Source organism: Microtus pennsylvanicus, chromosome 10, assembly GCF_037038515.1.
Source record: "Microtus pennsylvanicus isolate mMicPen1 chromosome 10, mMicPen1.hap1, whole genome shotgun sequence".
Classification (NCBI taxonomy): domain Eukaryota; kingdom Metazoa; phylum Chordata; class Mammalia; order Rodentia; family Cricetidae; genus Microtus; species Microtus pennsylvanicus.
This window is the reverse complement of record NC_134588.1, coordinates 57,522,055-57,549,613: the sequence shown is the minus strand read 5'-3', so window position 1 is coordinate 57,549,613 and position 27,559 is coordinate 57,522,055. Positions and strand designations below refer to the sequence as shown.

The following is a 27,559-nucleotide window of genomic DNA, read 5'->3' as shown; positions in this document are numbered from 1 at the left end:
GATAAATGCAGATTCAAAACTCGTGTCTTCATTGGGACAATTCAATAATCTTGAAAGAATTATTTAACTTTTGTGGTACTCATGCCTTTGAGTTTTACAAAGTTGTATGGAATGTGATTATGTACATCTGGTACATACCGGGCAGCAATAATTACTCATTCTGTCTATTGGTTTGCTGCTCTTCTGCAAAACTGTTACATGGAAGCTTAGCTCATCTGATGCACATATGCTAACAGAGACGGGGAATGGACTCACCCAACACGTTATACATTATGGTCTGGTCTATCTAGGAGTGGGAATGGAGTGATCAGGAAATGGAATGAAGGCTCTGCTTCTTGAAGCGGGTTGGGAGGCTCCAGTGCAACTTTGGATGTTAAAAGAGATGTAAACCCAATGGGCAAAGGGTCTCAGATCAGCCCATATCTCCTTCAGTATTTTTCCACATGCTGGCTGTCCTTAAAACTAGAAAACAGGAAGCACAATCCATGTTGTAGCTTGTCAAAACCAGCAATCCAGATGAACTCTGGGGGATATTTTTTATTGTTTTAGTATGTGGGAGAGAGTGTAGGCAAAAGTTTTCTTTCCTGCCAGCCAGCTCCCAAATAATCACACAGAGACTTATTATTAACTATAAAATCTTGGCCAATAGCATAGGCTTATTACTAACTAGCTCTTACTACTTAAATTTAACCCATATTCTTATCTACACTCTATCATGTGGTAAAATCTTTTTTTTTTAGCACAGCATCATCATTTGGTTCTCACTGTGTCTCCTGGTGACTCCACCCTGTTGTACCCCAAGCTCTCTTTTTGTCTGCAAGTCACACTTAACCTTTTCCTGCCTAGCTATTGGCCAGACAACTCTTTATTAACTAATAAAAGTAAGGCATACTCACAGTATATAAAAAAAGATTGCTCCACAGTAGGAAAGAGTCTGACACTCTGTAACCCATATTGACCTGGATTCACCATGTAGCCCAGATTAGCTTCAAATGTGTGTGGCAGCCATCCCACCTCAGCCTATCAGGTACTGGGATTGCAGTTGTAAACCACCATACCCGACTGCTTCACCCTCCTGCTAGGTCTCGTTGGCTTTTTCATTCTCTTAGTAAATGTAACTCTGAGCTTTGAGACATTCAGTAGTTCAACAGTTCCTCAGAACTCCAAGTTCTTCCATGTCTTATTTTATCAGTTCTATTTAAAATATTAAGCTAGTATCTTTAACTTTGCTCTGAACCCAGAGCCAAGTCGGCCTTTCTCCAAAGAATGCTGGTTCTATGATTCTCCTGTTTGAATGCCAGGAAGTACACTGAGCAGAGTTCTAGCTTCAGATAAGCGGTTGATAATGGATGACTGTGTGGCTGCATTTCTTACCTGGGTCACTGCTGACTTGCCTTTGAAACAAGAGCACTGAGTCTCTTCTCTGACTTTACCTGGACCCTGTTTGTGGCCACTTAGTCATGTTAGTATTTTCAGTCTAGGCCCAGTAATGTTTGTCCACGTAGCTGCCATATTGCAGAACTTTCTCCCTCTGCCTATTTCTGTCATGGCCAGATAACCTAACAGAGATTACCAAGCTCATTTCCAATTCATCCTGATATAAAGTTGAAATGGCTTTCCTGGCTACCTTGTAGAGGTGAAGCAACATGACTGAGTCCTAGACAGTGTGATACTGGCAAACAAATGTCCAAGAGTGGTCCTGTGGACAATTTCCCCTTCTCCCTCATCTTCTAGTAAAACCAGAAGACCTAGTGGCGGATTTTGAGGTTTTTGAATTTGTGGATACACACAACGAAGACCATCTATCTACCTCATACCTTTAGACCCCCATCCTTCCTGGCTCTCTACTCTACTGTCTCTTACTGAAGTGGAGCATGAACTAAGAATACCTTTTTATTGTTAGGCTACTGAAATTTGGGGCTGATTTAGTCATAAGTTTTGGCCTGCTCTAACTGTACATTCAATTCTAAAGTGCCTCTTTAAAACCAAGTGACATTTTGTCTTCCTTTACTAAAGCAAATTATGGTCCCTGTTAGACTACTTGACTTTCATACACACAAAAAAATCAAAATAATACTCTATTTAAAAGAATTTAAAAACAAAACAACAACAGCAAACAGCCAAGTATGGAGGGTGATAGCATAGGCTTGTAAGCCAAGCACTTGGAAAAAAGAGGCAGAAGAAAACATGAGTGATGTAGGAGGGTCATCTGTCTATGTGTTACTTTCATTGGTTAATAAAGAAACTGCCTTGGCCTTTTGATAGGCCAGCCCTTAGGTGGGTGGAGTAGACAGAACAGAATTCTGGGAGGAAGAAAGCAGAGTCAGGCAGACACCATGATTCTCCAACCCAAGACGGACACAGGTTAGGATCTTTCCTGGTAAGCCACCACCTCATAGTGCTACACAGATTACTAAATATGGGTTAAAGCAAGATGTGAGAATTAGCCAATAAGAGCCTGGAGCTAATGGGCCAGGCAGTGTTTAAATGAATACAGTTTCCATGTAATTATTCTGAAACTAAGCTAGCCGTGCGGGGGCCGGGAAGGATGAAAAGCAAGCCTGCTTGCCTCTTCACTACACATGAGTTTGTGTGGGACCAGCCTGACTAAAGAGAAAGTTATGGATCAGCAAACCAAGAGTTGTACTTGCCTTCTTCATCAAGCCTACTCCTGAGAGAACTACATCCTTATGAGAAGAGCATTAATCCACACAAGAAGCCAAGATACCCATGACCTAAGCTCCTCTTTTTAAAGTCCAGCTGCCAGCACAGTCGCACTGGAGAGCAAACTTCCAGCACATAAATGTTCAAACTAGAGTATGAGGCTACTCGCCCCACTCAATTCTCTTTTGCCTCAAAACCCCTTTAAAGCTCAAATACGTATTGTATATAGAATAAGAAAACTAAGCTGATTTTCAAAATATTAATAAGGAAAAATCTTGCACGGATATTGGTTTACAACTAAATCTATTCTATAAAGAAATAAATTAACTGCTGCCCATTATTTTGAAATAATCAATACAATTCAATAAATAGAAGGGCTTTTTCGATGGGAAGATGAACTCAGTAATGCTATGTGTTTTAAGACTAAGGAGAACATATGTCATTGGCCACCAGATTCTTTGAGACAGCATCTAATTCATCTCTACACTCCAGAGTATAACCCCAAGCCTGGTACTTAGAAATTATGTAACTTTTTCTGGGTTAAATTGAAAATGTTTTGGAAATCCCAGGGGTAAATCCTTCAGAAGGCTTCAAGGGTAGTTAATATACAGTGAGGTGGTAAAATAATGCACTTGCCTAGAATTTTAAATCAACACATTATGTTAAGAAAATGTTATGATAGGTATTTTCTTAATCTGAAAACTAAAAAAAGCAAATGTTAAAATGTATTAGTACTCTGTATACTTATTTTTACCAAATTGGGGTAAAATGAAAATCTACGTGGCATAGTAAGAAATGTTGTATCTAAAAGAAATGTTGCCTTATAGAAAATGAAAACAACTGAATCGGACACTCCTGGTTCTTCCATAGAACTGTATTAAAAATAGACAGATAGGAAGAAGAGGAGATGTGGGCAAGAGGGATAGATGGAGCCAGATGTGTATTTTCCCAGATTTTGTGATGCTTTGGTACAGAATTACAGAAGAACTTAGGATATGGTGTTCAAAGCAGGAGAGAAAGAAAGAAAAAGGTTCTGCTGTAATGAGGACCCTACTTTATTTCAAATGATCCCTGGGTTAATCAGGAAAGTCACTTCATGGTGAACTTGGAACTTATGTTCAGAAGACATAACAGTAAGAGCTAACATCAACTCCCCAGCATTTGACAGCAAACTCTAAACAATCATGCTCAATTTTCTTCAGTTTTGGAGCCTAGAGACTGAAAAAACAACTAAATTTTAACATAGTTTTGAGTGCTGTTGTTGATTCATGAACAGAATGCTTCATGGGTCTTATTAATATAATATATGAGTGGATTTCTAAGCAGTAAAACAGCATCGCTGGCCTCATTAGATCATTCAAGGAGATGGAGCCTAGGGAGCAGAGGGCTCCAAGAGGTTCTATCAGGTGTGACCCTGGACTTTACTGTGACTGGAAGACACGGCTACATTGTTAAGTTGTCTTTGTATCCTTTGTAAACCTAACATGTGACCTATGTTTAAACCTAGGAGCTGAACTGAAGCAAAACATCACATCCACCAAGCTTTCACGTATACCCTACCGAAAAATAAGACCCTCCAGTAGGCTTCAATAAAACAGAAAGTAGTGAGATTGAGCCAACTGCAGTAGAACAGTCCATCTTTACCTGAGGGGAATACTTCCCAGGATTCTTAGTAGATGCCTGATACTACAGATGGTCTACTGGTTAGGATTTGGTAATCTCTCCTAGCATATATGCTTATTTTTGTCTCCCCACTAATAGTTCATCGTACCGAAGATTTTTGCAATCATAGAATAAGAATTTCTTTCCTTCTTAAGCTGAAAATGTTTATTCTTCTGCTTAAAAGATCTACATTATGACTTCTTTTTCTCATGCTCAAGTGGCCACCATCACTTGTTTTGAACATTGTGGTTATTACGTGAGGACTGATTACCACAAACACTGCAACACCACGCCAGTCATAACCGAGATGGCGGAGGTACTAATGCGCTGGTAGTGTATACAGCAGGGATAGTGTAGCCAGACACTGACTCACATCTATGAGAAAATAAAACAGTACAGCATCAGATCTCATCTTCCTACCCAGAATGGCAGGCAAGTGCTTATTTGTAGAATTCATTTCACTTAATACTTCTGAAACTTAATCTATTGTGATAACTTCAACTGTATAAAATGACATCAAAGATGAATTTGGAATAATGAACTCATAATATATCATCAGGGTGGAGAAGATATTAGCATATTGTGAAAACAGATCTTTTTAGGAAGGTTGGTTCCTGATAGAATATTCCAGTGTATATATAATACACAGGCACAAAAGAATTCAGACACTTTGCCCATCCCTTCTTGCTGACCTAGGTGAGACAGCTCACCTAGCCACACATAGAAATATATAATAGGCAGATGACCATATATTTTAATAATTTTAAAAATTATTATCTGTGTGTATGCATACATTTGTGTGGGTGCCCAAAGAGGTCATTAAATACTTGGAACTAGAGTTACAGCTGACTGTGAGATACTTGATGTGGGTGCTGAGAACCAAACCCCAGGCCTCTGCAAGAGAAGTAAGCACTCTTAATTGCTGAGCCATGTCTCCTGCTCCTATTTTGATGTTTTTAAAGACAATCAAGGTGTCTAATACTATACTCCAAAACATCATTTTATGGTACAGAAGGATAGAGATGGTAAAAAGAGATAGATAGATAAATAGATAGATAGATGATAGATAGATAGATAGATAAATAGATAGATAGATGATAGATAAATAGATAGATGATAGATGATAGATAGATAGATAGATAGATAGATAGATAGATAGATAGATAGATAGATAGATAGATAGATAGATAGATAGATGAGCCAGTTTTATCATGACTTTGGACAAAAGAGAGCTGGGAAGATATTCAGTTGCCAGAACAGTGGAACTCCAGTGAGGTGCCACTGGCATACACTAGATGAAGAAGTGTGCAGAAAGTGCTCTCTGGGCAGTTCCAACTTTCTCCAAGGACTTACATATCAGTACCTTTACATGGAGCTCGAGAAACCTAAGCTGAAGCATCCAGAGCTAGAAGGACTTTTCAGCACATTGGCTTAAGGTCCACCAGAGGAAACCAGTACCACCCTCCAATACTACATGTTAACTTGAGCAAGTAGAGCTAGGAAAACCTCAAGCCAATAAAAAGTTTTTAAATTTTTAAAAAGTGTAGAAATTTTTTATTCTATAAAAAACCCATTTATACAAGTGCCAGAAAATGCCATTGTCTATAAATGTGCTCCAGTTTTTACCATGGTCAGGCTACAACCTTGACTCTCTGCAGAAAGAGATATAGGTCCATAAATTTTGAACTCTCTCCTAGAATTGTATTTCGTATGTATGCTGCATGTGTGTATTGAATGACTGAATAAATGACTCACCTAGTCTTCTCATCTCATAGACCTAACTTCTATTTAGCTTTCATGTGCCTTACTGAATTACTATGTTAATCAACAATCAACTTTCCCTTATGGGAAAAAAAAAGGAAAGAAGGAGGAAGGGAAGAGAAAAGGAATTAATTTAAATAGAAGATTTATTTGGGTTTGTGGTTTCATAGGTTTCCATCCATCATCAATTACCCCAGTGCTTTATGGCCTGTGGTGGCTCTCAGTGTGGAGAATGGGATGGAGCAAAGTTGCTCACTTCATGATGGCCAGGAAATAAAAGGAAGAAGAGCAAGAGAGACCAAGATACTAACACTTCCTCAAAGGCATAATGGCCTAAGGCACCCCTGCTAGAACCCACTTCTTTGGATTTTCATCTCTTTTTTTTAACCCCTTAATAGCACCATGGGTGACCAAATTTTAATGCCTTCGGTGAAGAATCCAAGTACATACTATGGCAAGTTTAATAGAAAAGTCAGGTCTGATGAATGTGTGGCTTGCTTTGCTACTCAGCTAAATCCAACTCTATTCCCTTGATGAGATAAAGACAAGCATCCCAACTTCACTCGTTTGAAGAAAGATTGTATTAGGATTGATAGAAGGATTCTAAGATGGCATAATGCCCAGTGACCCTACTCCTTGTTCTTCCTGGATGTGGTGGGACCCTGTGACCAGGATGAGAGATCGCTCCTTAGTTATATCACCTTATATGACAAATGAACTTACTGATGTCATCATAGTCACATCTTACTCTAAAGCAGTGGTTCTCAACCTTCCTAAAGTAGTGACCTTCTAATACAGTTCCTTGTGCTGTTGTAACTATCAAACATAAATCTATTTTCATTGCTACTTCATAACTGTAATTTTGTTACTGTTATGAATCACAATGGAAATATCTGTGTTTCCCATGGCCTGAGGTAACCCCTGTGAAAGGGTTGTTTGTGACCCACAGGTTGGGAACCACTGCCCTGGATAGTCAGGTAAGCCCTTAACACTTGGAACAAGAAAACTGACAACCATATCATGAACCTTCTGCTTGTGCAGAGGGTAGTCTCCAGGATCCAGGAAAAAACAAGAAAACATGGGCCACAGTCATAAGAGCACAAACAAACAAGTTCTCCGAGCAGCCTGTGTGACTTAGAAAAGGGCCTCCCGGAGGACAACTGAGGCCTCAACCAATACCTTGGTCACCATCTTATGTTCCTCGCCTGTGAAAACTTTGAGATTGTGGATGCATTTTGCTTCAGTTGGTATTGATGCAAAAAACACAAAAAATCTAACCTCAAAGAGGTTAAGGGATGGATTGTTCAAGAGCAAACTGTGAATGACCATGGTTCTGAACAAAGATTTATATTTCCCTTAATTCCATGTTCCAATATGTCAACAGCTTGATGGAGTTTTTATAGTAACAGAACAAAGGAAGTCATAGGTCAAGGCACCTTTCAAATACTTTGGTGGAAACATTAAATAGGTGGATTGAAGTAAAGCAGACTCCCACTATAGACCTTGTAGTGGTCTGCCCTGTCCCTTTAAGAGACAAGCCCTGCCCACTCCCCCACTTCCTTTTCATCTCTCTCCCAAAGAGGCAGTTTCTACCTCTCTCCCTTCTTCCCACTTTTCCCTATACCCCTTTCTTTTTCCCCTCCATAACCCACTAAATAAATATCCACTTTCTCTGTATGGCATGCCTAATAAGTCTTTGTCTCTCACCCGCCATGGCTGCGGCTCTTTGGCTCTTCTTGGGACTGCCTGACCCGTCAAGGTCTCTCACTAACCACACCAGCCACGAGGCTCCCTGCCTGGGACCAGCTGCCTTCATGGCCCGCCGTGATCTTGTGGCTGGCTGCCTGCTGCCTCCACTCAGGAAACAGTGCCATTATATTTTTACCATTATAGACCTCAGATTTCTATTTTTAGAATTTTGGTTGTTGGAAACTAGTGTTTTATTAAATTAATATAATCAAGGATGTTAGGTCCAGCACAGATGTGGGCAAAGAATGACATTTAGGGGCTGGTGATAGGGCAAGATAAAGAGTAACTAGGCTCTAGATCTGCAACCCACCTCTCCACAGTTATTGGTGGTCTAATCTGTTAGCAAGTATGGCAGAAGGTTCAATTTAAGGGGCAATTTCTTTCTGGGAACTGTGTTTATAGCGGTAACTTGTTGCACATCAATAAAAAAGCTAAAACAAGACCACTATCAGGCTCCACATGGTATTGACATCCCACGCACTCCACCCCACCTTGCCCAGGGCTATAAGAGCACATGAAGGCATAACCTCCATGAAAAGAGTGTTTGATTATGTGTATATCTAAGGCATCAAAGAACTTGAAACTTCTTTAGTGCCGTAACACGTGGATTTTCTCCACTCTACCAACTCAGAAATAGATGAGCAGATTTTCTTTAGAACTTACCCAAAATAAAGATTGTTCTTCAGGGCTAAAATCAAGGCTGAGAAATGCTAATCTAGAGAAGGAAGGGAGCTTAGCTGTGTAAATAGCTTGAAATAGTCTCCATAGACTGACCTTTTGTGTTCTCTGGAGAGAGTTGCTCACTTTTTAGAACACAAGGAACGCATGCAGTTGCATGCAAGGCACTGAAAGAAGCCTGCCTGTGTTGGTTGGTGCCTAAGCTCTCTGGGAAGGAGAATCTGAACTGCACTCAAGGGACTGTCCCTGATCAATGCAATGCCAAACTCCTCACCTCCAGACCTGACCCTGTGAGGCTGCACGGTCCTTCATGACTTTAAACAGAATTGTGAGTACAGCAAAATAGCAAGAACATAGCTCTCCCTCCCTCCCTTCCTCTCTCTCTTTCTCTCTCTCTCCCCCACCCATTTGTGTGTGTGTATGTGTGTGTGTGTGTGTGTGTGTGTGTGTGTGTGTGTATTCACTTACGCATGGGCATACCTATGTTGGGGTACCCATATTTGTGATGATCTGCTGCCCTGGCCTGTCACCTAGGTACCCAGCCCATTTAAGAGAAAAACCCCACCCACTCCCAATCCCCTACCTACTGCAGCCCTTTGTGGGACCTGTCCTCCCCCCACCTCCATATCTTTAAAGAAAAATATCAATGTTCCTGTGTACACACACATTTGAAGGCCAGAGGTTAATGGAAGGTGTCTTTCTCACCAGCGGACCACTTCACTTATTGAGGCAGGGTCTCCCACTTGAACCCAGAGCTCACTGGTAAGCTAAGTGAGCTAGACTGTTTTTCATGGAAATCCCTTCTCTGCTTCCCAAGGCAGCCTCCACATCTTCCAGGCTACCACGTGGGCTCTGGGAATCAGAGCTCCATTCCTCACACTAGGACAGCAAGTGCTTTATCCATGGAACCATTGCCCCAGTCCTTGAGCTAGTCTCGATGGGTCTTTTCATTTCTGTGCTTTATGATAAGATCCTTCTCTCTTTTTCTTATCAGTTTCTCGGTTTTGTTACAGGAGGTTGAATACAAGAAACGAGCACAAACCACGAGTGTGATTTAGTTATAGACAAGGAATTAACCAACGTCACTGTAGCTGTTGTAAAACTCTTTGTCACGGGGCTGATTTCCCAAGAGTTTTCATTGCTTTTCAGATCATTATACATAACTTCTCTCCAATGACAGAAGCGCTAAGAGATCGGCTTCTAGGTAGAAGCAGCTGTTACAGGGAATTCCAGATTCTTGGCCTTAATGCCTATCTAGACAACCCTTTACAGTCACTCATGAATTCCAGCAGAGGGGTGGGGTTCCGTGCCCTGATGGATATCTCCACCTGGAAGTCTCCCTGTCTTCAAACTCAATTTGCCCCAAATGAAGTATGCTATTTATTCTCCCCCAGTCTCCTTATTCCTGTTTTTTCAGTCTCAATTACTCAGCATTAGCCTGAACTTAAATCACGATTTCTTCTTATCTGTGTTCTTTACAAATACATACAAAACTTTATTTCTTTCAGTGTGTTGAAATCATCTTTTTCAAAGTCACTTGGAAAAGTGATTGAAACCATTTTGTGTTCTCTTTCAGGATTCCCCTTGACCTAAGTGGCTCACTAGTCAACCTTCTGCCTATCGCCAAGTCTCTGCCAATGAGTCTTCTGGAACTCTACTGGGTTCATATTTTCCCCTTGCAGTCAAAGGTCCTGGGACCTTTGGCGACAGGAGCATGTTGTTCACACGTCAGCAAGGAACTTGGACTGGAATAAGGACTCGGCTATAACCATCAGTGCCTACTCTCTCAACAACCTACTTCCTCCAGCAAGGCCTCTTCTCCCAAAGTTCCCAGGATTGCCCAAAATAGTGCCACCAGCTGGGGCCCACGTTTGCAGACACTGTGGGAACCATTTCACATTCGTGCTATGATGAAACCATGGCCTCTCTGAGAACATGGATCTCTTTGGTAGCCCAGGGCAGTGAACAAGTAGACTTCCATGTGTTGCTTTGGTGAGGAGGATAAAATCATTTCAGCTATGATGATGCATCATTATCCTGAAGTAAACTGTGGAGTCTCAGAGACAGGATGGTGATGTTCATGACGAATCCCTACTTATCACACTGGCAATTACACTTCACAGCTGGCTTCCTGGGGGCACTTTGCAGTTTTTACCAAGATAGTCTCAGGAGGTTAGTAACAGAGATTATTCTCTGGTTCCCTTTCATTTTCTTAGCTGAAAGAAGCAGAGTACAGTATTTTAAGAGCTACACTGAGGATAGTCAATATAAAAATTAATGTGGGGAAATAATATATATTGTTTTGAATCTCTGAGCTAGTAGCACTGTTTCACTAAGGAACTTTCTTTTATTCTAAAGAGATGAAAATAGCATCTCATCAGTTCTGCTCCTGATAGTAGTCCTGGGAGAACAGGGCAGTCTCTGGTCCTCTGTTCAAACCCAGACCTTGCATGGTGGCACCTGACAAGGGAAATTACTCTATGGTGTCCCAAATGTCATATTTGCTTTCATTCACTGATTTTTTTTTAATGATTAAACTGATGCAAAGAAATCTAAAATAACTTGAGGGAGAGAAATAACAAACTACCAAAAACAATAAAATAGGAATTATCAAATTATAGATTTTTGAAATGATGAAAAGATAAAACTGATAAGCCTTCAACCCAACTGATAAGGCAACAAAGGAAAACAGATAGAATTGACAATGGGTACAGAGAGAGAGTCATATCCCACTGGACAGGATAGATGGGCACCATTAGTGCCCCCTGTAGGCACAAAAGGGACGATAAGGGAATACTGGGGTAGATTGAATGGCATGCATAAAATTGAAAAGAAATTAAGAAATTGGAAAAACGCAAAACCCCTGTTACATGAAAGCCACCAAAGGGTGAATTGAACAGTCTTTTATCTGTGAGATAAATTAAATTTAAAATTAAAACTTCTCCCTCCAATAAAACTCCACTCTGGATGAATTCATGGATGCATTGTACCGAAATTTGCTGAGAAATGGTGTTAATTCTTAAGATGCCATTACAAAAAGTATCAGAAGGAATGTGAAGAAAAAAATACTGCCCTAGACCCCAGTCAGAAAAATACGCTGTGAAAAGAAAACCACGTTAGCAATACCCTTTACACATTCCTAGCAACCACTTAGCAAATCAAAATTCTCAGCATATAAAAGTATACATTGACAAACACGGTTTAGACCAAGAATATAAAGTTTCCTTAACTCTCAAAAATAATCAAAATAATTTGTCATGTTAATTGGCAAAAAAATGAAAAACCCGATGAATTATTTTCAATAGTTGAATAAGAAATTGAGAAAATTAATGCCCATACTTGATAAAAGATTCTCAGAGTTCCAGACATAGAAGACAATTTCCTCTGTATGATTTAAAAGCACCCCAAAACAATCCAAAGTCCTCTTACTTCACTTTCCTTATTTAAAAAAAAAAAAGACACCTTCAAACCCAAAAAACTTAATATGCATCATAGCTTTAAATTTCAGAGCTAAACCAGGCAATGGCGGTGCACACCTTTAATCCCAGCACTCTGGAGGCAGGGACAGGCAGATCTTTGAGCTTAAGGCCAGCCTGGCCTACACAGCAAAGTTCAAGGACAGCTAGGAGTACACAGATAAACTCTGTCTTGAAAAACCAAAATAATAATGATGATGGGTGCTGGAAGCAAAAACCTGTATTTTGAGATCTGTATTTTGTTTACAGCCATCTTAAGTTCACAAATAAGATATTCACTTTTGCAGGGCAAGTTCTAGACCTAGGATATTAGCCTAGTGAGACCTGTAGGCACCAGGCTTTTAGAGACAATTAGTATTTCCTTTGTTAGTCAACCATCACAGACCCTCAGTCTTTACTTATCAGCTAGGGATGTCTCCAGGCCTGAATTCCAGCAGACCTGACACATCTCCCCTCCCCCTTGCCCATTTGCTATATAACAGCTTCTGAAAAATAATAAAGCATGGTTTGATCAGAAACCCTGTCTTGCCATCATTTCTCGTGTCTCTTGTGCCCTTCCATTCCTCTTCCTCCTCTAGGTTTATCAGGGACCATTGTTCATATCCCACTGGATGGGATAGATGGGGATGAATTTCAGAGCTAAAGCAATGGCATTTCTAGAAGAATATAGAGAGGAAATCTTGGCAGTTAGGGGTTAGACAAAGCTTTCTGAAATGAGATACATACAATTCAAACTATAAAAGAAAAATGGCATCAAGGTGAATATGTATTTAAGGTTTACTCTTCAAGATGGCACAGTTAATGGGGGAAAGAAAAGTCATGGAGTAGGAAAAGATTTGAAAGTACACATCCAGTGAGGAGCTTTGCGTGTTTGGGATATATAAGAAATACAATTTAGGATTAAGAAGATAGTCCTATAAATATGAGTGGGGTAAAAAAAGGTTTGAATAGACTTGTCATCATTGATATGTGTATTGCAAATAAGTACATAAAAAGATGCTGTTTTAGGTTTCTGTTGCTATGAAAAGACACCATGACCTTGGCAACTGTTATAAATGAAACGTTTAATTGAGGGGGCTCACTTACAGTTTCAGAGGTTCAGTCCATTATCATCATGAAGTGGAGCATGGCAGCATGAAGGCAGAGGTGGTGCTGGCGCATCTTAACTCAGAAGAAACAGGAAGTTGACTGACAGTCACACTGAGGGAAGCTTGAGCAAAAGAGACTTCAAAGCCCGCCCCTACAATGGCACACTTCCTCCAACAAGGCCACACCTCCTAATAGTACCACCCCCTTTGGGGGCCATTTTCTTTCAAACCACAGCAGACGCCCAACATTGCTAGTCACTAAGAAAACATGTGTGAAGTCCACATTAAGGTACCACCCTGAACCAAGTGCTGTGGTTAAATTGCAGCATCAGCAATGCTCCCTGCAGGACCGAGAAGAACTGGAAAGCACAAACACTGAAAATGGTCCATCTCTTGAAATCGACTCTGAAAATGCCTTTATAATCAACAAGTAATCCAAAAACTCCATTTTGTTTTATCTTATATTTGAGTGTCTGTTTTATTTTGTGTTTTAGTGTTTTGCTTGTATGTGTACCACATGTATTCCTGAGACCCTAGAAGGCCAGAAGAAGGACTCATGCTCCCTGGAGTCAGCCATGTGGGTATTGGAAACTGAACCAGAGTCCTCTGCAAGAGCAGTAAGTGCTTTATTGAGCCATCTCTCTGGCCCCTACTAAGGCCATGTCACTTGCTTACCTAAAAGAAGGAACAAGTGTGGCAAGCACAGGACCCGCACCATGGTGGTGAGTGCAGGCAGGTTCATCCACACCAGTGGGAAACTTGAAACACCCAGTGACTGGTGAATACAGGATCAAATTGTCCTGTGTCTGCATACTGGAATGCCATTAGCAACACAAAGGGGCGAGCTGTTGACACACCCGGTGTCATGGGAGACACTCAGAAACATAACACTAGCACAGACGTTACTAACGGTAAGATTACATTTACATGAATGTTAGAAAAGACAGAACTACACATGGATAAAAAGCAGGTCATGGGATTTTACAAGGATCAGGAAATTGGAAGAAGGGAATATAAACGGGATGAGAGAAACAGCTCTTCTCTTAATTTGTGATATAGTCACACAAATACAAATTGCTGTCAAAATACATCTGGTTGCATGCCTAAGCCAGTGAATTTCATTGTATATAAATTGTTCTTTAATAAAACTTTGGCAGATAATATATAGTGAATTTGCTATATTTCCCTGCTTTAGGTGATATATATATATATATACTTTAGTTCCTATTTTTAACTTAATCATAAATTATAAATATTTACCATGGTGCTGGAAACTTTAATTCTTACATGATTGACCATGTAGATGGATGTTACCATGCATAACCATTCCCTAAGGTTTAGAAATTTCTATTGTTTTCAAATTTCCCTTAGTTAGTGTACTGATATGCTTTGTTTACACATTCTTACAAATTTTAAAACCTTCCTTTTTAGTAGTTTTTTACCCCCAAAGATATGGTTATTACATCGAAATACAAGCAGACACTAATAACCTTTAAACATGTTAAATGTTTTCCCAGGAAGGTTATACTGATTTTACTACCACAGTTAGGGTGTGGGAAGAATGGCATCATTTCGTACCACCATGAGCTGTAGCCTTCTCTATACATCTATGCTTAAAGGCACAGTCCACAGCATTCATAGTACTATGTTAGTCGGTTCACCAGGACCAGGGCATTTGCAGAACCCTTGGGCTGTGGGACAGTCCACTCTGAGGCCACCTTCCTATTATTCAGCAAGCATGGGTGATTCTTCATTGCTTACTTCGGCCTGTTTAGTTATGTCTTAATATGTTTTGGAATCCCTGGTGTTTATAACACCTCTAGTGCTTATAACTTCAATGTAGCACCAGATAACATACCTATGTGTCATGGTACTTTTTTTTCTATGATGTATATCTCAAAACACGGGCATAATTCAGCCACAGTTATGGATTGATGTTTAGTTCCTTTTAACTCATGGCTCTCATCTGCCTGAGCTGGCACCTAGCAACTAGGACTAAGCAGTGATCACATACATAATTAAATGATCATCATTCAAAAGCCATTTGAGCTCTCTCCTCCTTGGGCCTAGGCTGGTCAACTTTCAGCCTATCATCTCTTGTCTCACTCCCACTAGACTTGTTGTTCCCTTCCTCCTGTCCTAGTCCTGAGTCAGTTTTGAGCATCGCTGCCTTGGGTCCATCAGGCTCCAGCTGGATCTGAAGTTGCCATAGGGAAGAGCAACCACTGACTCCCAGGAACCTCTGAGGTTCAGGGTAGGCATCCCTCTGCCTGTTGCTCCTGGGACAGTCAGGTACTCTTTACGTACTCTTCATCTCCTTTTATGTTCCCTTTATGCACACCCTACGTGGCTGTCTAGTGATGATGGTCTTCCCTACAGAAATAAGAACCCAGAATGGCAGAGTTTTAGCTCTTGCGTTGTGTACACATGGCAATTTGCGAAGTCCCTGGCCTTGTTTCCCCTCCTGTTTCCTACAGCATACTCTTCAAAGGGTGGCCACATGATCTTTTCAGATAATTAATAATTTATAGATTTTTATAGAAAGATATTTGTGCCCTTCTTTCCTTCTGGGCTAGGGATGATGTGTTTTTGTTTTGGCTGATGGATGTATGGTCTTCTACCTGTTTCATTTGTTGCGACTATTGTCATCTATAGCACTTAAGAGTCATGAGCTCTTAATACACTTTAAGTGAAACAGTCCATTTCAGTCACTTGATTTTGGGCGCTCAAATTGTTCCACCTTATACTAGCTAAATATCCTTCAGACTTGCCAAATGACAAACCAGGGTCAAGAAATATTCCTGGTAGTCAGACTGCAAAATCTAAGTAACATTTAGACCAAAGGGGCTAAGGTTTCTTGCAAAGAGGACGGATCCCAAGTCTTGGCTTGAAAACAGGCAAGATGAACCCGAGAAACCTTGTAGTGCCTGTAAGCAAAGAATTTACCAAAAATAATAGAGCTATGTCAAAGGGTTTCCCTAGGGCAAGTCTGAAATTCAGGGTGAGGAGAAATAAAGCATGCACAATTATTTTGTTCTTCTGTATGACCTAAAGAGTTTTAACAAAAACATTAACAACCCCAAAGTTGACAAGAATAATTTTCCTTTAAAAAAAAAAGTGACTGTAGCTGGGTGTGATGGTGCATGTCTTTAATCTCAGCACCCAGAAGGCAGAGGCAGGTAGATCTCTGTAAGTTCAAGGCCAGCCTGGTCTACAGAGTAAGTTCCAATACAGCCAAAGATACGCAGAGAAACCCTATCTTGAAAAACCAAAAAAAAGTGATTGTTATTAAATGTAGAGGAATGAATGATATATTTATAACTATTAGTAAAATCATCAGTTGAGGTAATGATTATCAACAGATGCTGAAGCTGTGGGTGGGGTCCCTGCTGGGACTGTCATGAGAGAAGGACCAGGCTACCTCATCTGAACTCACTTATCAATTTTAAAAGTGACAGCAGAGAGATACTAGACATTATTTGCCACATGATGTAATGCACTTATACATCACAGTTTTTCAAATGTTCCTCATTTAGAAAGCACTGGAGTTAAATGTAGTCAGGATTTTGAATTAACTTTTGGTTTGCAGAACAGCCAGAGGAGAAAAGAAACAAATACAGCGTTTGGAACGTTTGCAGAGCCATGAAACCAGTTTCTTCAGCAGGTCAAGTATCCTTTAAAGGTACAGAGTTCAGGAGCTTTACAAGCAAATAAAGTAATCGGATCTCGCTTTGATCTTAATTTAAATAAATCCATTGTAAAAGTCTTTTGGGAATAGGTGGTCAAGTGTGAAGGTAGGCTTGAAGTTAGGTACTATTGACTACACAGGGCAGCACATGGGGTAACTCTAGACCTTCACCGCTTCAGTTCTGCCAACATCATCCCCCCAGCCTTATCTCCAGCTCTGCAGCAGAACACCTGCTGAAGCCTTCCTGTCCCTCTACCCTGCCTTAGTAGACCACACATCTTCCTGTCCTTCCTCACTGCTTTATCCCAGCCCCCAACTCCAACAGGCTTTGGAACCCTCCTCCATGGGAACCCTCCTCCATGGGAACCCTCCTCCATGGGAACCCTCCTCCATGGGAACCCTGGCCACTCCAGCCTGGGAAGCAGGGAAGCTCACTAGAGATCTTCACCTTTCCCTCTATCCCCCCACATCCAATTTTTCAGGTTCATCACCAGGTCTGTAACAGACCATCTTCTAGGGCCTCTTCTCACTCTCTGCCACCATTCCCAGAGGACTAAACAGATCCTGATGGAACACCCTGCATTCCTTCCTCCTGAGAACTCTCACTCTCTCAGCAGCCCCCACCCCAGCCCATCCACATCCCTAGATATCAGTCCCCAGTACCTAGAAATAATTCTACCTATAATTCCCAGGGACCACATCTGTCAGGATCCAAGAAGAATGAGATCCCTGTTTTCTCCTAAGCAATACAAAGACACACTCTTCTAAGAACCTGAGGAAACAACAGAAACCAAGGAACAAAACAAAGACAAGACCAGATATTAGCACCTAGAACTACAATCTTCCTAAACCCAGGTGCCTAGATGCCAGCATAAAAACCCAATCAGTAACAGGACAATGTCCCCATTAGAGCCCAGCAATCCTCTCACAGTTGGCCAAGTATTGCAACATAGCTGAGACACAAGAAAAAGACATTAAAATAGCCTCTATGAATATGATAGGGGTTCTCTTTTATTGAAAGTAGATTCTTTTCTCATGCAATATCCTGATTATGGTCTTCCCCTCCCTTTACACCCAGTTTCTCCTTCCTTCCCCTCCCATCAGGATCCACTCCTGTTCTGTCTCTCATTAGGAAAGAACAGGCTTCTAAGAGATAACCAAACATGACAAAATAAAATATCATACTGAAGGCGGGGGGGGGGGGCAACAGGAGGAAAAGAGCCCCAAGGGCAGGCACAAGCATCAAGGACCCACTCATTCTCACAATCATGAGCCACAGAAAAATACTTAGCTAATATATTCAGTGTCTCTCTCTGCTGTCTGCTGATCCAGATGGACAGATGATAGATACAATTTTTCAAAATGACTAAACACCTAATCTTTCAAAAACAGACATTATATTAGATCATTCCTACTTCAACTTTCTGAATTGATGTATTATTATGATAGTGTATTGATGGGGTAAGGGTTAGAGGAGGATACTTAAATCAGGATAAAGAATGACACTTGGGAAGCAGAAACAAGCAGATCTCTGTGAGTTTGAGGCCAGCCTAGTCTAAAGAGTGAGTCCCAGGACAGCCAAGGCTACAAAGCACTTGCATAAGCTCTGGCTTCAATGTCCATCACCCACAGATGACTCACAAGCATCTACAACTCCAATTCCAGGGATTCCAGTGTTGCCTTCTAGCTTCTGTAGCCAGCAGGCATGAAAGTGATGGGCATAAATACAGGCAAACCAAACACTCATCCATATGAGATAAAACTAAATAAACATTTTTAAAAGAACACAGATAATCACCCAAGGTCATGTGGATATGATGATCTAATCATTACTACTACTAGATCATTCTCACCCAGGCTTTAGTTCTTCATATCCACCAGCAACAGCCTTGCTACTGTCACATCTTGTCTTCTGTTCCCTGGACACTTACATGTCTTCCTTTATGCATTTCTCAATTTCTGGATTCTGTCATTATGACAGCCTCCTCTTCCCAGGGTTGTTGCCCAGACACAGGGGAATTCACACAGATATGTTCCAAGTATTGACCAGACATTGAAGGAATGTCTACCGGGGCTCAGCAGTTGTGAGAACTTCAGTAATCTGTATCCCTGAAGATTCAACATCCCTGGTGCTCAGGGCAGAGAGCATCATTCTAGACACAATGTGCTACTCTGCTCTGAAAGTATAAACAAGGAAGCAGCAGGGGACTCCTAATTTTTCTTGGCTATGAACGTCAGGAGGAGGTGAATAGAAAACAAGTGTTGGAAGAATATTGTGCACTGTTCTATAATGGAAAACACACACAAAATATGCAACAAAATATTGGGGATATTTACGAATTGGAAGGCTTGATCTCTTGTCTTTAGAAAAGCAGTAAAAACCCAAGGAAATTGCACACACGGGTTTAGTCAAGCATGAGGCCCTTCACTGACTTTGGTTTATAGCTTAAGTGTCTCCTTATGTTCTTGCACATCTCCTCCTAAAGTATCAGTTCCCTTGGTCACCTCTTGCCCTTGTCTAAAGTATACTATTCTTAAAAGCTTCCAGTGAAAGAGAGAGTATCCTCCCTGCTTGTATTCTTCTTGAGTCTTTCTGAACCAGGTTGTTAGAGATCAGGATTCTTTGAAATCAGACTATAATCGGGAACTGATTGTGCAGGGTGGAGATAGACAATGGAGAAGGACCACTGGATTATAAGGAATAAAAAGTTACCATCCAAGTGCTTACAAGAAATTAATACAGGAAAGCAGAGTTGGGAGAAACAGGAAGACTGGGGGTAAGGGCAGAAAGAGAACAATTACCTTCCATCTATTCTGTGTCATCCCCAATTGACTTGGTTTTATTTCGTCCTTTTAATTCTAAGAGACAGGCTTATTATCTCTAGTTCACCAAACAGGAAATAGAAATGCCAAAAGGTTAAGTAAATTTCTAAATGTCACCTGGCAGGTGTATGTTGTTAGCAAGATTCAACAGCAGCTCTTTGTAAACTCACACTAGCTCCAAAGAAAAAATGGGAAGGGGAAACAGGCCACGGAGAAACAATGGATCCTGGGACATTAATTTTGATGATGTCATATTGATGTCACTTCTTCAAATAGACACAAGAGTTCTGCAGAATTATGCTTAACCATGGCGGTTTTCTTTTGAAAACAACTGGAACAGATTGGCTTAGAGAGCAACCAGCCAACTTAGACAATGATTAAACAAGGCTGGTCAGGTATCTGAGAGGTGTATTTTCATTTTATTAGAAGGTTGCACTCCCAGAAATCTTAAAGTCTGGAGACAGGAAAAAAAAATTAGGAAGAAAATATGATGTGGGATGTCCTTCTGTATATGTGTTGCTTTTATTGGCTAATGAATAACGCTGTTTGGCCCAATGCCATAACAGAATAAAGTCAGGTGGAAAATCAGGAGAGAGAGAGAGAGAGAGAGAGAGAGAGAGAGAGAGAGAGAGAGAGAGAGAGAGAGAGAGAAGAGAGAATAGGCAGAGTCAGAGAGATGCCATGTAGCTGCCAAAAGAGACAGATGCTGGATGGAACCTTACCGGTAAGCCACAACCCTGTGGCAATAGATAGATTAATAAAAATGGGTTAATTCAAGATGTAAGAGCTAGCAAGGAATACAACTAAGCTATTGAACAAACAGTATTGTAATTATATAGTTTCTGTGTGATTATTTGGGTCTGGGTAGCCAGAAAACCAAGTGTAGTCTTCTTTTACAAGAATATTATGTGTGCATATGGGTTTCATCACCTGCATGACCTTGTGGTAGAGGACAGCTGACCTTGATGTAGTCCTCGACAGGTATTACTGATTTTAGCTAAAAGGCTCTCTATTGCCTTCCTCGTTTACTTAGAGAATTCTTGTTGATCCTTCAAAGCCCAATTTAGATGTTCCTTGTGTAGAATTTGTGTAGATAAGGAAGGAGCTGATGGTGGTTGCCTCCAGAAGCAAACCATCACAATTTGCAACTATAATTTTAAGAATGCATTAAAATCTGTGGTCATCCGGCAGTTCGTAGTCTTTGGATTCCGAGTGTGTGAGGACCTAAGATGCCGCGTGGAAGCCGAAGCCGCTCTTCCCGGGTGGCCCCTCCGGCCAGCTGGGCCCCTCAGATGAGACCTGCTCCCAGACAAGCGCCTGCAGCTCATCCTCCAGCAACAGCGACTGCACCATCTGCAGTTGGCTCACCTGCTGCTGCACCCCGGCAACCAGGCCTGATGGCCCAGATGGCGACCACTGCAGCCGGTGTGGCTGTGGGCTCTGCAGTGGGCCACACTCTGGGTCATGCCGTCACTGGGGCCTTCAGTGGAGGTGGCAGTGCTGAGCCTGCGAGGCCTGACATCACTTACCAGGAGCCTCAGGGAGCCCAGGTGATGAACCAGCAGTCTTTTGGACCTTGCTCTCTTGAGATCACACAGTTCCTGGAGTGTGCCCAGAACCAGAGTGACGTCAAGCTCTGCGAGGGCTTCAACGAAGTGCTGCGGCAGTGCAGAATTGCAAATGGTTTAATTTAATCAAGAAGTTTAAACTGAAGAAATTGAAGTGGGCCCTACATAATAGTGCATGTGTGGACCCTGAGCAAACTTATTCCTAACAGCTCCATTAGGAGTTCTAACTGTATAGATATTATTCCCTGAGGCTCATAGTGTTGGGGATTGGGCAAGTGTTGGCCTCCTTGAACCAACTGTATTGGTTTTTTGTGAGTTAACGAAAATAAAACTTTTATTCTGAAAAAAAAAAAAATCTGTGGTCATCCAAAGCCTTTGCTGTTTTCAACATTCTTCTCGGTTATTTCACTCTTGAGAAATATTTCCATTCACAAGGCAAATGGGATCACAGGAAAAGATAGCTGTCAGTGTAATAACTAGTTCTTCATCCTTTGTGGGGAAAAAATGACCATGAAGGCTAAGATAAGAAGCAAACTTCGTGTTTCCATTATCATTTTTCTCCCAGGTGGCCCTTACACTTTGAATAAGTGAGAACAGAAATAACCATTTTTTTCCTTTTTCTCTCCCTTTGACTTTGCATGCCTCCTGTGCTGATCTGTAAGAAGAGAAACTTCAGAAACCAAGTTTGTTTTAGAATGCTAATTTCTATGAAGCAAAAAAAAAAACCCTTTTCTATATTCTTTGCTAAAATTGAAAATGACCTTCTCTACTCCTGAAAAGTGAGTGAGTGTTTGCTGGCTATGACCCGGCACAGTGATGGGGACTGTGGCAGTAAGGAGATCGTGTCCTCACTCTCATTCACTTTTCACTTGGGGATGAACTCTTAACTCCCAAAACTTTCCTTGGTATGGAGCATGGCTATTGCTAAACATTAACAGTCATAGTTTAGGAAAGAAAGCAAAGAGTCTCTCAACCACTGGATGAGCCTGTTAGCACCCAGACATAGTGTTGGACAAGTCAGAGTGTATCACAAATGTAAGGAGGGCACTCTAACATCCAAACCGGTAGTTCCTATCTTGTAAGAGCAGTGGCACAGGCACAATCTTAGTAAGGAATCTGTATAGCTTCCCCTTGCCTTAACAGTCCAGGGATCAAAGAAGAGAAAGAAAAGCTTTCATCTCTGTGGTCCTTGGCTACCCCTGAGTGAGAAGTGGGAATATATGACTCAGGAGAGCAGAACCCAAGTGGGCGGACATGACAGCCTACAGGAGAGAATAGGTCTACACAGTCATACAAGAAGGTTCGGTCATGGCTGCCAAGTGCCTGAGAATGCAGCTAGCGTCAGCCCTCCTCCATGTCTCATATCCTCCCTCCCTTCCTCCCTCCCTCTTCAGTTATCCTTCTAAGCTTTTCTGTTCTGTATAACAGAGTAAGGATTTTTACGATGGAAAAAAGAAGGTGCTAAGGGAAACAAGGTGCAGTATGCAACCAGCACACACATATCCTGTAGTGCTAAAACTGTCAAGGAATAAAGGGACTGTGACCCAGAGTTAGACATTGTGCTTCCCAAAGAGCACAGCAAAGTGTAGCACAAGGGACAAAGTGAGGGCCACGCGAGTCATCATGGCACCCTCTCCATCACCTAAATGCTTCCTTGGGAAGACTGGAAGGGCATCAAAGATCCCCTATCTCATTCCAATCTTGATTACAGAGCAACTAGACTATGTGGATTTATAACTATCTGGGTCTAATAATCTTAGCTTTTCATTCTTTGAAGGCAGAAATTTGGAGGTGATTTATCTTGTTCTCTGTACTTTGTTTGCTAAAATGTGTGTGTGTGTTTGTGTGTGTGTGTGCGCACGCGCACACATGCGCACACGCGCTCAGAGAATAAGAATCTTATGATGTGGGAGTATCATATATCAATCTATTGATTTCATTGGTTAAGTAATAAACTGCTTGGCCCTGATAGGTTAAAACATAGGTGGGTGGAGTAAACAGAACAGAATGCTGGGAGGAAGAGGAAGTGAGGTAAGACGCCTCAGACAGAGGCCATGCTCCCCTTTCCCGGGCAGACGCCATGAAGCAAGCTGCCAGGTCAGGCATGCTGAATCTTTCCCAGTAAGACTGATGCTACACAGAGTATTAGAGATGGGTTGATCGGGATATGAGAATTAGCCTGTAAGGGCTAGAGTTAATGGGCCAAGCAGTGTTTAAAAGAATACAGTTTGTGTGTTGTTATTTTGGGGCATAAACTAGCCAAGCAGCTGGGAGCCGGGCTGTGGGAAAAGGCCCGCAGCTCTTACTACAATCTTAGCTTAAGCCTAAATGATGGCCGCTGTTTTAAAACCTCTCTGCTCAACTCTAACACTGGTGCACTGGAATTATGGGAATGTAGTTACGGTACAGAAGAAACAAGAAGCCCAAAGAACTACATCTTCTTGGTTGAAAGACTTACCCTATTTGCTTCCCAGCGTGATGCTGAGAAATAAACTTTATCTGACAAAGAGCTAATAATGCCTTGTCTAAGGAGTGACTAAAAGAAGGTCCCAGTGTTTATCTTTCTTCATCTCTGCTTTTCATTAAATCCATTATTATACAAAATAAAACTGAACTCCTAAGAACCTGCTGCACTTAGCATAACTGTTCTGAGACTTGAATAGTTTTGTCATAACAAGAATGAGATGGGAAAAGAGTCGTGTTAGACCGTAAAAAACCTAGGGCTGGAAACTAGCTTGGAAGCTTATTCTTCCAATCCTTCCCACTAAACAGAGAGTTGAGGCTCAGGAGTTTAGAATTTCCTCAAAGTCTGACAGAAGTGTGATGATGGAAGCAGGTAGCTCCAGGGTACCCTAATCCTTTTATTTCTTCCTGTATTGTCTCAACCAGACAGTGCTGAGGAAAATATATTCTTATTTTTCTCCTGCTAGAAGATTTCCTCAGACAACAGGATCCTAAAGCTTCCGAACGACATTCAGCATTCTCTCTGTTCTACCAGAGTTCTTCACAAAAGTCGGAAAGGAATCCAGGGGGCCATGATATGGAAAGGACTCGCTGCTCTGGTCTGATAGCATGGTGTGGCTTGGATGTTCTCATGGAATGACAAAGTCTTAATAAGACTGTGCAAAGAGACAGGCTCATAGTATCAGTCAACAAAGGCTAATTTGCCGTTTCTTTCTCAATACCCATCAGATGGAAAATCTAACAGGGCACCCACCTTGTAGAACTGAAAGTAATGACGGTGGTCAGAGCTACGTTGTCTCTTTTTAAGTGTGTACATTAATAGGAATAGGAAAATTTGGGGAACTTGCCTGCTTTCCTAGGACACCAGCCTTTTTCTTGTGTCTGTGTAAATGGGGACCTGGCACACGTTCGACCTCAGTCTCAGGTGTATGGGCTGAATATAGATCCTCCAGAGCTTGAATTGCTATCAGTTTCCTTTTCTGAACTTAATGCCTGAGGAAACAGACTGACTAAACATTATGTCATTTATGAATACATAAAGCTGAGTTTAAAATGTGGGGAAAAAAGACTTAGAAGCTAAGAGAATAATCAGGCTTAAATATCAAAAATATCTTAACTGATTAGCCCCAGATTATTGAGGTGTATTAAACTGACATTTTCTCAATGTTCTAATTTATCTTCTTTACGCTTAAAATATTAGTTCTTATTTGCCTAATAATCAGACTGTAACAACCAAATAGTAAACATCCCAGACTCAAAAGAAAACATAATTTTTCAAACATGGAGAAGTCAAATAATAATGTCTTAGGGAATCTACTTTATTCCAGGTCCTTGGCCAGATGATTTTGGATGTGTTGTCTCTAAGCTTTGCAATAAACTTGCATGGGAAGTACCATGAGACACATGCATGAGACAATTAAAATTTGGTTCCATCTAAGAACGATGGAACACATTCATAATCCCAGCACTGGGGACTTGAAGGCAGGAGGTTCAGGAATTCAATGACACTCTCAGCTACACTGAGAGTTTCAAGGTCAGTTTAGGCTACAAGTGACCCTGTTTCAAATAAACAAATAGATAAATAAATAGTTTACTCCCCAAGAGCTATGCATGCTAGAGGGGAGGGATGTTCAAACCTGCCACGGTAAAGCCCTGGGAGCTCTTCCTCATGAGAAGCAGCAGAAATCCATTTAGATCTAGAGACAGAAGATGTAGGAAGGTGAAGGAAGGAAGGAAGAAGGTGAGGAGTCTGAACTCCACTTGTACATTGTAAAGCTTAATCAAGATCTAGGCTTTAATGACTTCATCTGTAAGTGAGAATGCTGGAGTCTACTTCCAAAGATTCTGTGAGGATCAGATGAACCTCTGTGAGCTACGGGAATGAGTTTGAAACTGTTAAAAGCAGCCAAAGGAAAGTATTGACTTGGGGCCGGCTGCAGTGAGCTACAGCCTCCCATCCATCCTAGGGAGGCCCTGGGGAGCTGTGAGCAGCAGCTTCAAGAGAACAAGAGTTATTTGCATTCTATGGAACTCCATGAGTTCAAGCTCAAAGGTGTTCTTAGAAATTTAGCTTTTCATACATACATGTATGTGTTTGTATGTACATGCATGTACAGGCAATAACAGTAAATGAAAAGGAGACCATTAATTTGCAGGACAGTGAAGAAGGGTATATGGGAGGTTTTGGAGGGAGGAAAGGGAAGGAAGAAATGTAGTAATTAATATACTATCTCAAAAGTAAACAAAAAATAGCTTTTCTAAGGCAATCAAAACAGACTTGCAGACTATCAAAAGCCCAGAAAATATCTTCACACTTTAGTCTGGGAGATGAAGACCATTGAGGACGTAACTTGGTCAAGTCTTCAGTAGAATCTACTCTACTCAATTGTCAAAGCACTATAGAAATTATGTAGCATCAAACCTCAGTTTTGTGCGTGAAGAAATCAAGATATGAAGATGTGGACACACAGTGTTTTACTTAGGGTTTCTATTGCTGTGAAGAGACACCATGACCACAGTAACTCTTATAAAGGAAAATACCTGATTGGACCTGTCTTACAGTTCAGAGGTCTAGTCCATTAACATCAGGATAGGATATGGCAACTTGCAGGCAGATGTGGTGCTGGAGAAGGAGCTTAGAGTTCTACAGAAGCAACTGTGTACCACATTGAGTGTTATTTGAGCATAAGAGACCACAAACCCCACTCCCACAGTGATGCATTGCCTCCAACAAGGCCACGCCTACTCTGACAAAGCCACACCTCCTAATAGTGCCACTACCTATGGGAGCCATTTTCTTTCAAACCACCACACACAGCTTATCAGCAACAGAACTTCAATCTGATCTCATGCCTGCTGACCCTGTCTGTGCTCCCAGTCTACATGTGAGTTGCTCCTCTACCTCTGTCCACTCATACAGCATTGCTTATAAACTTAATGACACCTTGCTAACTATTTGGCTCCATTACAAAAGACCTAAATGGATCTGAACTTGCTGTGTGACTCAGGGTGAAAAGACACCATGACCATGGCAACTCTTTTTTTTTTCTTTTTTTTTTTCCATGGAAACTCTTATAAAGAAAACATTTCATTGAGGTGGCTAGCTTACAGTTTCAGAGCTTTAGTCCATTATCACCATGGCAGGGAGCATGGCAGTGTGCAGGTGGATGTGGTGCAAAGCTGAGAGTCCTGGATCTTGACTCAGAGGCAACAGGAAGTCAGCTGATACAATTCTGAGTATATGAACTCTCAAAGCCCACCCCAACAGTGACACACTTCCTCCAACAAGGCTAGACCCACCCCAACAAAGCCACCCCTCCTAATAGTACCACGCCCTATGAGATTATGGCACTATGGGATTATGGGGGCCAATTACATTCGAACTACCACACTATGCAAACTTAGAAAGTTTCTTCTTGTCTATGTCTCCATATCTTCATCTATAATGTGGGAACTATAGTACTTAGAATCCTTAGAGCCTTGTGATAATCGTTCATGAAAGTCTGAGCACAGTTCTAGCAACTGCTCACTTATTGTAGACTCAGCAATTCTGACACGCATCAAAACAAGCACGTGACTCCCTGGGACTTCCTCCCTGGGACAACCCCAAACAACAGAAAGTCTAGCAGAAGGTATTCTGCCTGTGACCTAGGAAGAGCCTGTCAGAGGTCAGTCTGTTCACCCCCAAAATAAAAGTATCCGGTTATGACTGGCTGATGGAATGAGACTAGCCGTGGAGGGAGTGGACACGTGATGCTGCTACTGAGCCCAGCAGCTTTAATAAGAAGTGTACTGCGCAGAGATGGCTCCTTGCTCTGCAAGTTTACAGCCATCTGCACCCCGCTGGAGGAGCTGCCCTTGCGCTAATGAGCTACGCTGGCTCGATTGTGCTGCTTGTTTATTGCACTCGGCATCTGGGGATTCAGTGTCGGTAATAAT

The 27,559-nt window shown here is 41.4% G+C and overlaps 2 pseudogenes; one reads left to right on the top strand and one right to left on the bottom strand.

The window, feature by feature from the left end:
• Window positions 1–27,559, bottom strand: part of LOC142858765 (large ribosomal subunit protein eL33-like) — a 216,229-nt pseudogene that overhangs the window by 157,726 nt on the left and 30,944 nt on the right.
• On the top strand, window positions 20,770–21,512 carry LOC142858762 (coiled-coil-helix-coiled-coil-helix domain-containing protein 2 pseudogene; annotated as a pseudogene).